Source organism: Dreissena polymorpha, chromosome 11, assembly GCF_020536995.1.
Source record: "Dreissena polymorpha isolate Duluth1 chromosome 11, UMN_Dpol_1.0, whole genome shotgun sequence".
Taxonomy (NCBI): Eukaryota; Metazoa; Mollusca; class Bivalvia; order Myida; family Dreissenidae; genus Dreissena; species Dreissena polymorpha.
This window is the reverse complement of record NC_068365.1, coordinates 38,693,901-38,711,118: the sequence shown is the minus strand read 5'-3', so window position 1 is coordinate 38,711,118 and position 17,218 is coordinate 38,693,901. Positions and strand designations below refer to the sequence as shown.

General features: G+C 36.5%; 2 long non-coding RNA genes across 2 annotated transcripts in view; both read right to left on the bottom strand.

Annotated features, from left to right (window-relative positions):
* LOC127851803 (uncharacterized) overlaps nucleotides 1-10,398 on the bottom strand; it is a 220,335-nt gene extending 209,937 nt beyond the window's left edge. The window contains exons 1-3 of the long non-coding RNA XR_008035961.1: nucleotides 9,889-10,398; nucleotides 9,417-9,590; nucleotides 7,992-8,094 (exon numbers count right to left, since the gene is read on the bottom strand). This is a non-coding gene — a long non-coding RNA (uncharacterized LOC127851803). The remainder of the gene's footprint in view (nucleotides 1-7,991; nucleotides 8,095-9,416; nucleotides 9,591-9,888) is intronic.
* LOC127851801 (uncharacterized) lies at nucleotides 1,714-5,756 on the bottom strand. The gene is made up of 5 exons (XR_008035959.1): nucleotides 5,686-5,756; nucleotides 5,187-5,396; nucleotides 3,754-3,856; nucleotides 3,062-3,198; nucleotides 1,714-2,742 (listed from the first exon to the last, which is right to left on the bottom strand). It is a non-coding gene; the product is annotated as an uncharacterized LOC127851801 (long non-coding RNA).
* Nucleotides 10,399-17,218: the final 6,820 nt, after the last annotated feature.

The following is a 17,218-nucleotide window of genomic DNA, read 5'->3' as shown; positions in this document are numbered from 1 at the left end:
GTTCCTATCTTTGTCATATACAATGTTTGATTTCTGATACCGTTGGCACGCTATTAGTATGTTCAAGGTCACTTATCTTGTGTACATGCATGTGTGGTTTTAAGATTGAGGTTATACTGTGGTGACATAAAAATGGTTTAATATAATTTGTCTCACTATTGTTGTAATCACTAATTATGATCAATATTTTCTGATTTTGTAACGTATTCCGTATGAATTATAAAGTTAGAAATAAAAACATCATGAGCAAAAATAACAGGATAAATAAAAAAAACGAATACAAATAAGTATTTTGCTTGCAAAATCAACTGAAATAATTTGCTCGTTTCATGGTATAAGTCAGCAATGACCCTCTACTGCTTGCTTTAAAATAGAGCAGGCAACACTTGTGGCCATACATTATACTCTAAACGTGTAGGTATTTCGAGACGATGGTAAACTAACTTTGCTAGTTTAAAAATGCAATTTAACCACTGAATAATGCAAATTAAACGCAGGGTAAATGGAAAGGGATCTTGACATAAATATTTCTTCTGAAGTGTACATTGAGTGGTTTATAATCAGCAGGTATTTGATATGATAAAGTTTAACATGTTTGCAATTCCATAAACAATCACATATGTATAATTGCAATAATATCTTGTGAAGTTAATAGATCATCAGTATACGAGATAACACTCGCGCGTCCAAAGCACAAGCTCAGTACTATGTTATGAAGCACTATGCCAAGCTAGGTATGAACTTGTTACTATAAATACCAACGCAATTATCACAGTATTCACGCAAGGAAGACATGTGCGGAGGCGGTTGAAACTTTCGTTGTACATAGAGTATGATGCGCCAATTGCGAACACACGATTCAATAAATACTATCTGTTACGCTTAAAAAAGACCCAATTGTGGTGAGATAACATTTGCACAACGTGTTATATAATCAGTTGGAGCTGACGTTAAATAGTATACAGGGACGTGTTGGTAGCTGATATTAACACGTCCTTTGTAACAGAAGAAGTTAACAATACGTATAACAGAGGAAGACAACATCAACGTCGCTATGGAATCAAGTTAACTTGACGGGTACGAATAATGCAGGTGAGAAGATAAAACGTAATCTCATTTTTTTGAATTATCTAAACCAATTTAATCTAGATCATGAGGATGAACAACTAGGTCAATGTATAGACAAATATAATTGTCATTTAAGATGTCGCTTGTCTGACGTAGTATTGATCAAACTGGAATGAATGTTTGTAACTCTTATCAATATCCTGATAGTTCAGTATATTTAACTAGCAAACATGAAATTGAAGTATTCCATTACGCTTGCTGTAATACATTTGTAAATAACTGCTGTTTCATAGTGCTAATGTGTGTTGATACTAAATTGACTATGAAGAACCGCACTTTTTCACAAATATTATGCTTAAGACATATTTGAAAGAATGGTAGTATAGCATTTGTGTAAATGATGAATGCGTGAGATTGTTTTAAAACAAAACAGTATTTCATAGCATAGCAAAGTTTACCAGCAACCGCATTCTTCGTACGAAAAGTAAAACATGTGAAGAATAGTAAAAACATAACCCGGTTAAACATTTTAAAGCATGTTTAAACAGGCTTAGCTTCAGCTCAATTTTTTTATTCCAAACTAAATATTGATGTAGAACGTTCTGAAATTGTTTATTGAAAATTATATGTGAACTAAGCAATGTGAATACTATATGTTAGCCACCATAATAACTTCTTGAAATATCAATGAACAAGTCACTTAGGTCTTTTTCGTTGAACAATTTAATACTAATTTTTAACGGCCATGCCAGGTTGTTTGAAACACTGTGAATCAAAACACTATGAACTTTCTCAAACGTTCGCCAATATATCTCAAACATTTAAAAGGTAAATAATAGAACACAGACATGTATACAAATGCAATTTTATTTATAAACAATAGATGTGTCTGTCAGAAACCAATGCCCCTGTGTGTGTATTTCAATGTTAATGAGGTCCCTCCGCGCCAGAGGCTGCATTAGGTGAGGACCCGGAGTGTGTCCCAGCACTCCTTCCTAATCGGATGTTAGACTCCCGAAAGTTGGGACGAATTTTGAATGATAGCTGCAATTTCTAGCTATTTATTGTTTACTGAAATATTTTTAATTTTGAGGTTGTCTTGTGATGTGGGGGGAAACCGGATTACCCGGAGGAAACCCCACCTGTCCGGTATGATGACCACCAACCAAATTCACATGCGCCGGGAACGGGGATCAAACCCGGGTCGCCTTGGTGAGAATCGATTGCGCCGCTTTTAAATAAAAATTCAATATATCATAGGGCAGGTTGAGAAATTATTCCCCTTTTAAAGCTTATTACTTCCCTTGCATTGTATTTTTTACTTTTGACCTCGAAGGTTGATCTTGACCTTAACCTTTAACCACTCACAATGTGCAGCTTCATAAAATACACATGCATGCCAAAAACCAAGTTGTTATCTTCATTATTGCAAAAGTTATGGCCAATGTTAAAGTTTTCGGACGGACGCACAGACTGACAGACTGATAGACGAACTGACGGACAGTTCAACTGCTTAATGCCACCCTACCGGGGGCATTAACACAACACCAGACACAAAGCTTGTGTACAAGATGTTTGTTGAAGATGGATTATATCATAAGCATGTTCTTTTTCAAAACTTCACTTTTCAAGTTGCCGTTGTCGTCGTAGGGGTAGCGTAGTCGGATTTCCAGTCTGCAAAATCAATTTCATAATATACATTTTATTTTCTGCGATATGTATACGTCTTTTAGTAAGCATTTGTTTAAACGTATCCACATTTAACATTTCTTAACAATGGGTTCATTGTGTAAATACAAAATGTTCGCATCGCGAAAATGGCCCAAAATGATTGAGGATAGATTCTCATATAATGTATTATAAATAAAACCTCGCCTTGCGTTCTCACATATTCCAGAAGCCCTCAATAACTCTACAATTAAACTGCATCGTGTTCTCCTCTGTTATCGTAAGTGTTCATTTAAAATATCACGAACATACATCGTGTTCTCACCTATTTCCTAACGTGCGCGAGTAGCTGCTTGATGCTCATCTTTGCTGCTGCGGACTCAACGGCTGTAACGGCCTTGTCCTCCTTATCTTCTAGCACTTCATTCACATAGTCACGTTTTGCAAGACGACTCCACGACTCTAAACAAATAAATAACTTAAAACACACTACGTCCTACATGTCCTTAACATTCAGAGAATTTAACTAAAACGGATATGTTTCGTCGGAGAAATTACGTCACAAGACATACGTCATAAACAGCGCAATCCGATGCATGAAAAACAAAAGTACGGCAAGCCGGTTTTGAGAAAAGTTTTAGTGGAAAAGCAAAATAGTATTATATGTGATACAATCGATAACAAACGACAGACATGGAAAAAAAAATTCGTTGAAATTGTGACAATTATATTTTATATAGTTGTGCATGTCGGCTGGTTATTGCTTTTTGTGATTTTGACGTTGTTGCTTGCCGGGGTAATAGCTATCCGATATGTCAGAGGTGAATTTTGAATTCTTAAATGAACAGATTGGCATAGTTTCAGTGCAAAACCTAATAAACATTTCACTCGCATGATAATTTTTTTTCTGAAAGTACATAGCAATCATATATGTCATTTAAATACAGCATTACAAAAAGCGTGTACTAAAGCATATATATTTCCGTTATTAGTTAACATAACACTTATCGAACTAACTCTGGTAGCCTTTCAGCCTCACAGCGTCTATCTCCACCGGGGTGTTTGCAGCGGTGCAGTCGATAACCAGCAGAATGGTGTCCGAGAAACAACGAATTGTAGACTGAAAATACAACCACGTTCAAGTATGTTTACCGGTGGGGAAGGAATATTCTGTTAATTTACTTCAAAGCGTTTTGTGAAATCACTGCAACAATTATTTTGAGAAAATCAGATATACTACACGCATATTTGTATGAGTTGACTTAAATTCACAAAATAGTGCGATGATACTTCTTTCACTTCAGAGCTGCGTGTTCTTACTACAACCGCCACGTCCACAAAGGACGCGGAGATGACTTGCGAAAACTTGTTGCGACCCGACATATATGTAGAACGGTAATGCTGAAAGGTTTTACAGCGTGCAGAACGCACTGACGTAATCGATGACATAGAAAGAGCGAAGTGAGATAGATATTCTTGCGCATGGCGACTGAATTCATCGCTCTTACTGTATAGTCGCCTTATGCGTACAGATAACCCTAATATTACACTAAATATTTTCCACAAATAATTCAATGTAAAAGCAACACATTTAAGCGAAAAAAATGCAACAATTTGTACATTGGGATCCCAATAACCATATCTTTATTTAAAGGGCATTCTAAGCTGAATCGATCGATTAAAGAAAAATAAAAAAGACACGTCATGTACACAAAGAATACAAACGAAGAAAGAACTTGACACAAATCAAATTAAACTGTTTGGGCAACTTATTGTTTTCGGCCGTTTTGTATTGGAGAGTAACTTTTTCAGTGCAATGTCGTACTTTAGTCTCTTACTTTATAATATTTCAGGGATTTAGAAGTGCAGACCCATTAATATATCTAAAGGATAAAACAAGAACAACAGTCTAAGTGTTAAACATGCCTTCAAGTTAAATATGATGATTTGTTTAAAGAGTACAGACTTGATGACTCGATTATGTAGTATAACGAAACCAGCGTCCGTTACACGTGAATGCCTTACACGTGGCGTAATCACAAGGACGTCACGTACTATTGAGTCCTATGTATGTCAATACCATGCTTTAAACGTTCGTACTGTTCTTTTGTTAGTTGTGATATACGTTAATGCGTTCATTCCGATTCTTCAAATGTAAGTAATGAAGTCTCCAAATTTTCTACGCGACCATTACGAAAATGAACGGAATACTGAAACTCATGTTCCAATACCAGAAGAGAAATAGTGTAAGCTAGTATTTTATTTAATGCAAATTATCAATTACCCGTATGTAAGATACAAGACAATAACAACAGTACGACATTATAGCACATAAGCATGGTTATGTCTAGGGTCAAGGGCCTTCGAATTGTCCATGCAAATAATTGCGTGTTTAAATCGGTAAAGAAGTTTGAACTTACTAAACCTAACTTATCTGTTCGTTCTTTTACCTCAAACGATGGACTAAATATCCTCGCAGACCTAATAACGGATACTTGGGGCGTCGACCATAGCTAAATCCACCTCCTGTTAACGACCATTGTTCCGTTGGGCCACATTTCTTCTTGGAAATCGAAGCACCCAATTTCCTTGACACCGCCAGCATTGAAAGTCTCGTAGACGTCGACTTTTGTTACGTAGACGGGAGTTGCGAACTTCAACTGACCACCAAAATTTCACGATGGTACGTGTATTACGAGTTAAAGCATAGAATAATGCATTACTTTAAGGAGGACACACTAAAAGTTACAAATAGTAAGTTTTGTCTTAACGGAGAAATACAATGCAGAAAAACCGGTGCCTGTAAAGCAATGGTTTATTAAAAAAGCACGCACTTCCAAGCTATTACGGTTTAATTATATGACGTTAACACTTTGGTTTGAAAAACGATTTATAACTCTAACTATTGGAGGACAATACAATCGCTCAATAACAGTCTAGTTTCCCTACCATTAAGAACTGGTTTGCGTCGATGACAGCTGCGTGCCATGCCCATTTGTCGCTCCCGTATCTAGGGTACACATCTGGAACACCCAGTGTTTGTTCCGCACTATAACTGAAAAACGAATTACTCCTGATGAGCCGCGTTCTTGGAACAAAATACGCGCGAGCTTGTCCTCAAAGATTAGTTTGTGCATTCCTCACGTGCTTATCAGGGAGGAAACTTTCCGCAAAGACCTCATTTCGTGTACAAAAGAGACTTCATTAAAACGCAAATTTCATAACAGCGGACAGTGTCGTACTCTATTACCCATTGCGGACTTCACAGGCTAATCCGAGAAGACCATTGACGCACATATATTAAGCCCCTTTTCCAAGAGCGAGGCCCATATAACAAAAATGTTCCGGGGAGGGGTGATTATAAAAACGGACGAAGGGTTCCGCTCTGCCGAGGATATTATTCGTAAATAATAAAACGCAAAGTCGGATATGACACCTAACCATTTTGCATCGAATATTGTGCTTAAATATTGTTTCAGCATAAATGGCATGCATCAACAAATAACAAACACAACAATTGGATATTTCAAATAACATGCACTTAAATATTCATAATTGTGTAAACTGCTATATTCAATACGGGTAATATTATATATAAATAATATATGAAAGAACATATTCTTATTGTATGTGTTTACAATCTGTTCAGATATAGAGCACACTTAGTTCCAATGATAGTTTCATTTAAATGCCCTGTCGCCATAGAAGCCATACACAGAACCTCTACGTCTTGCACACAATTGCTCAAGTTAATAAATATTCAAACTGCCGATAATTACCTCCACCCTACGTACTCATACTGCGACGAATACCTAATCACATCATTGGCCCACTGCCCTGCCTCTGTAATAATAGTAAAAGTGCTACATAAAATAATGCAGCAAAGCAATAGTGTTAAATATACACTTTCTAAAAAAACACATACGAGGGCGTTCTTTGCATATGTCAAATAGATTTTAGTTATCGATGTTTATTTCTGTCGTGTAAGTCTTTTTAAACACTTAATTGTGTTTAAATATTTTGTTTCCAAAACTTCAAGCGCAAACAAAAACATTGTGACGTAACGTCAAAATCCGCGCTAGCTGGCCGCAATCTTGTCGCGCAACTACAAAACCCATTTACGTGTTATTGATTCAATATGCAAAACAATATAATCAATAAAAATTACTCCCTGTTGTGCAGTGTATGGGTGTTTAAATAGACATGAAATAATATAATGAAATTGTAATCGCGTACTAAACTTTGTCCGACAAGTTGAATAAACGTTTACTCGGCAAGGCTTGCCGTGAGCAACTTATCATTAGCATCATACAAGTGAGTAACAAATCAACAAAATAATCAAGAACAAATATTATTATTAAACGATGTACATAATTGGAATTGTTAATTGAAATATCTATCACAACTGAAACCGATTTATAGAATAAGTTGATGACACTTTTCAGCTTTAAAAAGAATTTTAAAAACAATCTTAATTTAGTATAAACGACACGCTTACCTCCATGACAACGTTTATTAATTTTGTCAAATAAAAAAGTGAAATCAATATTCACTTCCATTTTCTTTTATTTCATTATTTTATCGAAACATACTTTAAATCACACTATTGAATTGTAATCCTATCGAAGTTTACAATTATGCATGCTAAACACAATATCCGAAATACGTTTAGCATTCGTTCGATGCTCTAAACAAATAAATAACTTAAAAAAAACACGTCCTACATGTCCTTAACATCCAGAGAATTTAACTAAAACGGGTATATTTCGTCGGAGAAAAAACGTCACAAGACATACGTCATAAATTGCGCAATCCGATGCATAAAAAATAAAAGCACGGAAAGCCGGTTTAAAGAAAATGTTTAGTGGAGGTACAGAATAGTATGATATGTGATATAATCGCTAAAAAACGGCATAGCTGGGCCGGACGTCTGAAAATAGCATAACTTGAAATAGTGGCAAATATATTTGATATAATTGTGCATGTCGGCTGTGAATTGCTTTTTGTGTTTTATTACGTTGTTGCTTTCCGGGGTATAGCTATCCGATGTGTCAGAGGTGAATTTTGAATTCTTCAATGAACCGATTGGCATAGTTTCAGTACAGAACATAAACAAAAACATTTCACTAGCATGATGATTTTTGTCTGAAAGTACATAGCAATCATATATGCCATTAATATACAGCATTACATAAAGCGTGTACTAAAGCAGATACAGTTCAGTTCTTTGTTAACATATCAATTCTCAAACTCACCTTTGGAGCCGTGCAGCCTTACAGCGTCTATCTGCACCCAGGTGTTTGCCACGGTGCAGTCGATATCCAGCCGAATGTGGTTCGAGAAACAAGGACGTGTAGACTGAAGATAGAACAACGTTTAATTATGTTTATTGGTGGAGAAGGAATGTTCTGTTAATTCACTTCAAAGCGTTTTTAAAAAGCACCTCAACAAATATTTTGAGAAAATGAGATAAACTACACGAATATTTGTATGAGTCGTCTTGAATTCATAAAATAGTGCGGTGATACTTCTTTCACGTCAGAGCTGCGTTTTCTTACTACATCCGCCACGTCCACAAAGGACGCGGCGATGACTTGCGAAAACGTGTTGCGACCTGACAGATATGTAGAACGGTAATGCTGCAAGGTTAAACAGCGTGCGAAACGCACTGACGTAATCGATGACATAGAAAGAGTCCAGTGAAATAGATATTATTGCGAATGAAGACTAAATTAATTGCTCTTACTGTATAGTCGTATTATGCGTACAGCTAACATTACACGTAATATTTGCCCCATATAATTAAATGTAAAAGCAACACATTTAAGCGCAAAAAAATGCAACACTTTGTACAAAGAGATCCCAATAACCATATCTTTATTTAAAGGGCATTCTAAGCTGAATCGATCAATAAAAAAAAAATTGAATGACATGTCATGCACACAAAGTACATAAACGTAGAAAAACTTGACCCAAATCAAATGTCACTGTTTTTACACCTTCTTTTTTCCGGCCCTTTTGTACTGGAGAGTAACTTTTTCAGTGCAATGTCGTACATTAGTCTCTAACTTTATAATATTTCAAGGATTTATAAGTGCAGACCCATCAATATCTCTAAAGGATTAAACAAGAACAACAGTCTAAGTGTAAAACATGCCTTCGAGTTAAATATGATGATTTGTTTAGAGAGTACAGACTTGATGACTCGATCATGAAGTATAATGAAACCAGCGTCCGTTACACGCGAAGGTCCTCCACGTGGCGTCCTCACAAGGACGTCAAGTACTATTGAGGCCTATTCATGTCAATACCACGCTTTAAACGTTCGTTCTGTTCTTGTGTTAGTTCTGATACACGTTAATGCGTTCCTTCCGATACTTCAATTTTAAGTAAAGAAGTCTCCAAATTTTCCACACGACCATTACGAAATAAAACAAAACAATGAAACTCATGTTCCAATACTAGACGAGAAATTAGTGGAAGCTAGTATTTTATTTAATGCAAATAATCAATTACCCATTATGAAAGATACCACAAAAAACATACAGTGCGACAGAGCACATTAGCATGGTTATGTCTAGGGTCAACGGCATTCGAATTTTCCATGCAAATAATTGCGGGTTTAAACTGGTTAAGAAGTTTGAACTTACTAAACCTAACTTTTCTGTTCTTGCTTTTACCGTAAACGATGGACTAAATATCCTCGCAGACTCAAAAACGGATACTTGGTCCGTCGACCATAGCGTTATCCACTCTTCTGAGACATCGAAGCATTTAATGGCCTTGACACCGCCAGCTTTGTAGACCTCGTAGACGTCGACTTTTGTTACGTAGACGGGAGTGGCGAACTGGAACTGAACACCAAAATTTCACGATGGTACGTGTATTACGTGTTTCAAAGCACTAAGTAATGCATATCTTTAAAATTTAAAGATAATACAGTAATAGTATCATATAGTAAGTTCAGTACTAACGTTAAAACACAATGATGAAAAACCGGTGCTTGTAAAGCAATGATTTATTTAAAAAGCACGCACTTCCAAGCTATTACGGTATTATTCAATGACGTTAAAACTTTGGTTTAAAAAATGATTTATAAATCTTACTATAGGAGGACAATGCAATCGGTCAATAACAGTGTAATTTCCCAACCTCCAAGAACTGGTTTTCGTCGATGACATCTGGGGCCCATGCACAAATGGCCTTCTCGTATCTAGGGTACACATCTGGAACACCCAGTATTTGCTGCGCACTATAACAGAAAAACGAATAACACTAGATGAGCTGCGTTCTTGGAAAAAAACTACGCGTGACATTTTCGTCCAAGATTAGCCTATACATTCCTCACTTGCTAATCAGGGACTTTTCGCAAAGAACTCACTTCGTTTAGACAAAATACTTAATTTTATTGCAAATTCCATTCAATCGGACAGTGTCGCACACTTTTAACCATTGCGGACTTCAAAGGCTAATCCAAGAAGACGCACAGCAATAAAGCCCCTTTTCCCAAATCGAGGCCCATATAATAAAAATGGATCAGGGAGGGGTGATAATGAAAACCGATGAAGGGTTCCGCTCTATCGAGGATGATCAGCAATTCATTTGCAATGTACATTGTACGTCCTGCAAACTACTTTGTTTCGTATTTCGTAAATGTTACAACGGAAAGTCGGACATGGCACCTCAAAATTATGCAGCGAATATTGTGCTTAAATATTGTTTCAGCATAAATGGCATGAATCAACAAATCACAAACACAACGATATGATATTTCAAATAGCATGCGTTTAAATATTCATAATTGCGTGAACTGCTATATTCGAGACGAGTAATATTATTTTTTAAAAAATATATTAACGAACATATTCTTATTGTATGTGTTAACAATATGTTCAGATGCAGGGCACGATTGGTTCCAATGATAGTTTCATTTAAATACAAATAACTTCAACGGCTTGCACACAATTGCTCAAGTTTATGAATATTCAAACTGCCGATACTTACTTGTCGCTCCCATTCTGCGACGAATACCCAATCACTCCAGAGACCCACTGCTCCTCCTCTGTAATAAAAGTAAAACTGCTACATAAAATAAAGCAGCATATCAATTGTGTTAAATATACAATTTCTAAAGAAAAACACATACGATGGCGTTCTTTGCATATGTCTGGTAGATTTGAGTTAAGTATGTTTATTTATGTCGTGTTAAGTCTTTTTAAACACTTTGTGTTTAAAAAAAATCTGCGAAACTTCACGCGCGAACAAAAACATTGTGACGTCACGTCAAAATCCGCGCTAGCTAGCCGCCATCTTGTTGCGCAACAAAGAAACCCAGTTACGCGTTATTGATTCCATATGCAAAGCAATATAATCAATACAAATGTCTCCCTGTTGTGCAGTGTATGGTTGTTCTAATAGACATGACATAATATCATGAAAGTGTAATCGCGTACTTAAATTTGTCCGACAAGTTGAATAAAAGTTTACATGGCGAAGCTTGCGGTGGGCAACTTATGATTAGCATCATAAAAGTGAGTAACAAATCAACAAACTAATCGAGAATAATTATTTTTAAACGAAGTACATAATTGGGTTAATTAAAATATCGATCACAACTGAAACCGATTTTTTGAATAAGTTGATGACACGTTTTCAGCTTTAACAACAATTATTAAAACAATCTTAATTTAGTATAAACGACACGCTTACCTCAATGACAACTTTAATTAATTTTTTAAAACAAAAAAAGTGAAAACGATATTCACTTCCTTTGTCTATTCTTCTATCCCTTTAACAAAACATATTTTTTTTCACACCATTTTATTGTAATCCTATCGAAGTTTACAATTATGTATGATAAACACTCTAAACGAATAAATAACTTACACGTCCTACATGTCCTTAACATCCAGAGAATTTAACTAAATCGGGTATGTTTCGTCGGAGAAATTACGTCAAAAGAAATACGTCATAAATTGAGCAAGCCGATGCATGAAAAATAAAAGTACGGAAAGCCGGTTTTTAAGAAAATGTTCAGTGGAGGAGCAAAATAGTATTATATGTGATATAATCGATAACAAACGGCAGAGCTGGTCGTTTAAAAATAGCATTAATTGAAATAGTGACAAATATATTTTGAATAATCGTGCATGTCGGCGATGTATTGCTTTTTGTAATGATACCGTTGTTTCTTGCAGGGGTAATAGCTGTGCGATGTGTCAGAGGTGAATTTTGAATTTTTAAATGAACCGATTGGCATAGTATCAGTGCAGAACATAAAACAAACAATTCACTCGCACGATGCTTTTTATCTGAAAGTACATAGCAATCATATATGTCATTAAAATACAGCATTACATCAAGCGCGTACTAAAGCAGAAACATTTCAGTTATTTGTTAACATGACAATTCTCGAACTCACCCTTGGTGCCGTACAGCTTCACAGCGTCTATCTCCACCCAGGTGTCTGCCACGGTGCAGTCGATATCCAGCCGAATGTGGTTCGAGAAACAAGGACGTGTAGACTGAAGATAGAACAACGTTCAATTATGTTTATTGGTGGAGAAGGAATTTTTTGCTAATTCACTTCAAAGCGTTTTAAAAAAGCACCTCAACAATTATTTTGAGAACATCAGATAAACTACACGAATATTTGTATGAGTCGACTTGACTTCATAAAATAGTGCGGTGATACTTCTTTCACGTCAGAGCTGCGTGTTCTTACTACATCCGCCACGTCCACAAAAGACGCGGCGATGACTTACGAAAACGTTTTGCGACCCGACAGATATGTAGAACGGTTATGTTGAAAGGTTTCACAGCGTGCGGAACGCACTGATGTAATCGATGACATTGAAAGAGCGAAGTGAGATAGATATTCTTGCGAATGGCGACTGAATTCGTCGCTCTTACTGTATAGTCGCCTTATGCGTACAGGAACCATTACACTTAATATTTGCCCCATATAATTCAATGTAAAAGCAACACATTTAAGCGAAAAAAAACATGCAACAATTTGTACATAGAGATCCCAATAACCATATCTTTATTTAAAGGGCATTCTAAGCTGAATCGATTGATTAAATAAAAAAAACATAAACATATCATGTACACAAAGAACACAAAAGAAAAAAAAACTTGACACAAATCACATTCAACTGTTTGTGCACCCTTTCTACGGCCGTTTTGTATTGGAGAGTAACTTTTTCAGTCGTACTTTAGTCTCTTACTTTATAATATTTCAGGGATTAATAAGTGAAGACCCATCAATATCTCTATAAGATATAAACAGGAACAACAGTCTGAGTGTAAAACATGCCTTCAAGTTTAATATGATGATTTGTTTAGAAAATATAACCTTGATGACTCGATTATGTAGTAAAATGAAACCAGCGTCCGTTACACGCGAATGTCTTCCACGTGGCGTTCTCACAAGGACGTCACGTACTATTCAGGCCTATTCAATACCCAGGGTGTTCATTAGGAGGCGGCCGGCGGCCAATTTGACCGCCTCAAATGTTATTCAGGCCGGCTCAAATTTGGAAAGAAAATTTAAAAAAACAACATCGGCAAATTTTCACGACAATGACGAGTATTCGTTAATATACTAACTGTCTGAAACGGAAGTAACATCCTTAACCGATATATGTTAACTGCTTTCTCATTGGTCGTATCGATATAATTGTCCAATCGCGGAGCGGGTAACGAGACTGTACGACTTTGATTCAAGGTCACAAACTGTGACAAAGTCAACAATTGGATATGTCAAAAAAAAGAAAAATAAACGACTTTTTCGTTTGTGTTTCGAGTAAGAACGATAGTTCGCTGTTGAAGTTATCTTGTTCCAGTTTTGTTAACGTTTATCATTTACCGGCAACTCCGAATAAATGCACTTTCCTGCTACACTTACATTTCGTTTTTTATTCGATTTTCGAAAGATTTCGTTAATGTTTGGTTTCTCCGCGGAGTTTTGATCCTCCGAGTGGTAAGTGGATTTATTTGTTACCACATTTTACAGGAGGGTGAGTCTTTCATTACGATATATGAAACTCTCGAGCCCCAAACTCTCCTGATTTTTTCATGATTAAGGTCGGACTTGGTTGCCTTAAATGCTAAATATATTGAATGGGCACTGCAATGTTAAGCTATGTCCAAATTTGTATTTGAAAAAAATGGCTCAAAGAAGCTTCTTCAGCAAAATATTTAATTCCTAAGATTACATCAGCTGGGGCAACTATGCGCGATTTTTTTTTCCAAAAAAATGCCTAAGTTAATCAAATAAAAACAATTATTTTCATGTCAACAGGCACACAATCTTTATAAACTGAATAATCAATTATTTCAGAAAAAGACAGTCATTGTGTACTCTTAACACAGTATTACTTATAAATGTTCAGGTATTTGCTCATAAAATGCTTCAGTATTATTGTTTTAATTATTGTGATGTTTATCAGACTTTATTTTTCTTAAGGTAACTTACTCCTTTGGTAATATTATTTGAATTGCTAGTCACATACTCTTGGTAAAATGGGATCGTATTAAGTAGAGGTTAATTATATTGAATGTTATTGTTTGACAGGTGATAAAGATGTTTACAGTTTGTACTGTTTCTTCTTATTTGCAATAACTACTTGTTGACTAGTCATTTAAATTGGTTTAGTTATATATTTTGAAATGTCATTGTCATTATTGGAAGTTACAACTTATTAAAATGTTAAAATTTCCAGTGTTTGTTTAATTCAGATTTTCATTAATACTGTAAAGAATACATGTTATGTATAATGTACTGCACAGAAATTAAGCTAGGGCCCGGGCCCTTCGCCCCCGACAGGGACATTTCACCTCAGACCCATGCATCTAAATGAAAATTTAAAGGAATATATTGTGATATTTGCTAGCCAAAGTATTTTTTTCTGTTTTGAATCTCTTAAAAATACAGGTGTCTTAAAGCTCAGGAGAAGCGATTTTTTTGTTTCAAATAAGCTAAATTGCAGGTGCTTCCGGGGGCCTCTGGCTCCCTGGACCCCTGTCCAGGGTGTGCCCTGAACCCGCCGTGGGCCCTATCGACCCCAGATTTTATTTTCAGGATTTCAAATTTGGGACAATTGACACCCCTGAGAGTTGATGTAACCTGAGGACTTAACAATTCACATTAATATCCTCTATTTTAACTGAGGAAAATCATGTAACATATGTGCCCAAAATCGCTCAGAAGCAACGATTTGGCACCTTTATTTAAAAAAAATTTCAGGGGGCATGCCCCCGGACCCCCCTAGCAGGTTCGCCTCCTCAAATAACTCAAAAGCCTGCTACAAAGAATCCTAATGAAAACCCTGATTATTGGATGAACCAATTTGTTAACACTCCACCTATATTGAATGAAATTATTCACGTTTCTTAATTGGTTCTATTTATAGTTGTCGGTATTGATCGTACGTGTTCGTTTGACGATTTTATTTAGCAGGAAATTAGCTCGTGCATTGCAAGGTTTAGTGGCGTTATAAAGGTGTATAGAGGCATTTAATGTCACTCGAGGTTTTATTGGCAGCAAAGAAAGGTCGTTGTTCATGCCCCCCGCCCTTTACTTGGCTAAATTTGCTATATCATATGTATGATATATGTGCATATTTTGCTTTAGTTTTATTAATTTTTATTTTTTAAATTTACGTCTATGACGGTTTTAAGAGAAGTTTGTATGTACTATTGTTGTTAATATAGTAAATGGAGTTTGTTTCAGATTTTATTATTAGATGCACCCAACGGTATTATTGTTATTGATATTTCAGTATTACTTACTTGTTGACTCCTTTGCTATAACATAATTAAGTATATTTTCAGTTACAAAGATGGCCTTTACATTTTGGGTTTCCGCTTACTTCAAAGAGTTAATCATCAGTATTTCGCGAACACGCCCTGGGTCATTACAGTTGGATGAAGTCCGCTTAATCAAGATTCTACTGAAGTTGTGTTTTGCTGCCAATAACATGCCTTATACCTATATGCTGTGTTGTTGTTCGTTTTTGTTTTTTTAAGCAATTTACCCGGTAGATAAGGGAATAAGTGATTTACTCACAATTAAATAGTGAGTAAGCTGATTTGCAATGGGCAATAATTGGTTCCAAAGAATAAGTCTTGTAAAAATATCCTAAATTCTTTGCTTTTTTTCATTAATACTACTAACAATAGGACTAATGCCTCAGTCACAAATAATCCGGTCGCCGGCCGATGTGCCCGATCTCCAGGCATCGGGAAGACTGGCCACGTCGGAACCGTCCGCCGTCCGATGAGTGACAAAGTTTAAAACCTCAGTCACAAATAGAAACCGATCACCGTCCGATGAGCGGCCGAAGTTTTTTTCCGCTCATCGGGCTGGCGCCGGCCGATGATAGCACGCACATCGGGTCATTTTGTAGCAGCAGGCGGCGTCCGGATTGATTGTTTTATTTCACAGTTTGTTTTACGCGACATCAGGCCCGGAAAAGAAATCGAGTTGAAATCAAAAACAGATCGGACGATCAACGAACGGTTATCGCCCGGCATGCGCCCGACGTCGGATAAATTGTACGTGTTTCATAACGAGCATCGTTCGGCGTCCGTCGGTCATCGTGCGGAGGCCCTCCGGCAATCAGACGGTCGCCGGCCAAAGTATATGCCTCTGGGAAATACCTTTTCTTTTGCCGAAACACGTTGAATGGATCCGATGTCGGGCGATCACCGGGCGATACCCATGCGTAGATCGTCCGATCTTGTTTTGATCTCAACCCGATTCCTTCCCGGGCCCGACGTCGGGTCAAATTTTAAGTGAGACTTAAACTTAATCCGGACGCCGCCCGAGGCTACAAGTTGGCCCGGTTCCCGTGCGATCATCGGCCGGTCGCCAGCCCGTTGAACGGAAAAATACGTCGGCCGCTGGTCGGGCGGTAATCGGTGTCTATTTGTGACTGAAGTATTAGAGATGTACTGAATAACAGTACCTTAACTAATTTCCTTCCAGGTTAAACCAATCTAGTTGGACAGGGACATTAAATTTCAACTCTTTTGTCGTCCAGCTGGACCATAGGGTTGTTTTAGAAGCTTACAAAAAATATATAAAATAATTGCCCACAAAATTGAAAAATATGAGTGTTTGATATTTTTTGCTTTATAGAATTTGTATGAATACTTAAAAAAACAAATTTGAAACACATGATATATGTTAGTTTTACATTTCAGAAAATGTTACCATTTAACATGTTTAAATACCCCTTGACTAAGGCTCTTAATTCATCTAGCATGAACATTTGTACTATATCTTTTTAACACTTATAATATTTAATGTACACATTTAAAATAAACATTGAATGTACAAATTTAATCTACCAATGTGTACAAATACTACTTAGCATATATTTGACTTTTATGAATGTAGGAACTAGCTAAAATATTCAGTAGAATAAAATTCAGGGGGTGAAATATTCTTTGCCCGGAGCTCTGACCCTTGAGC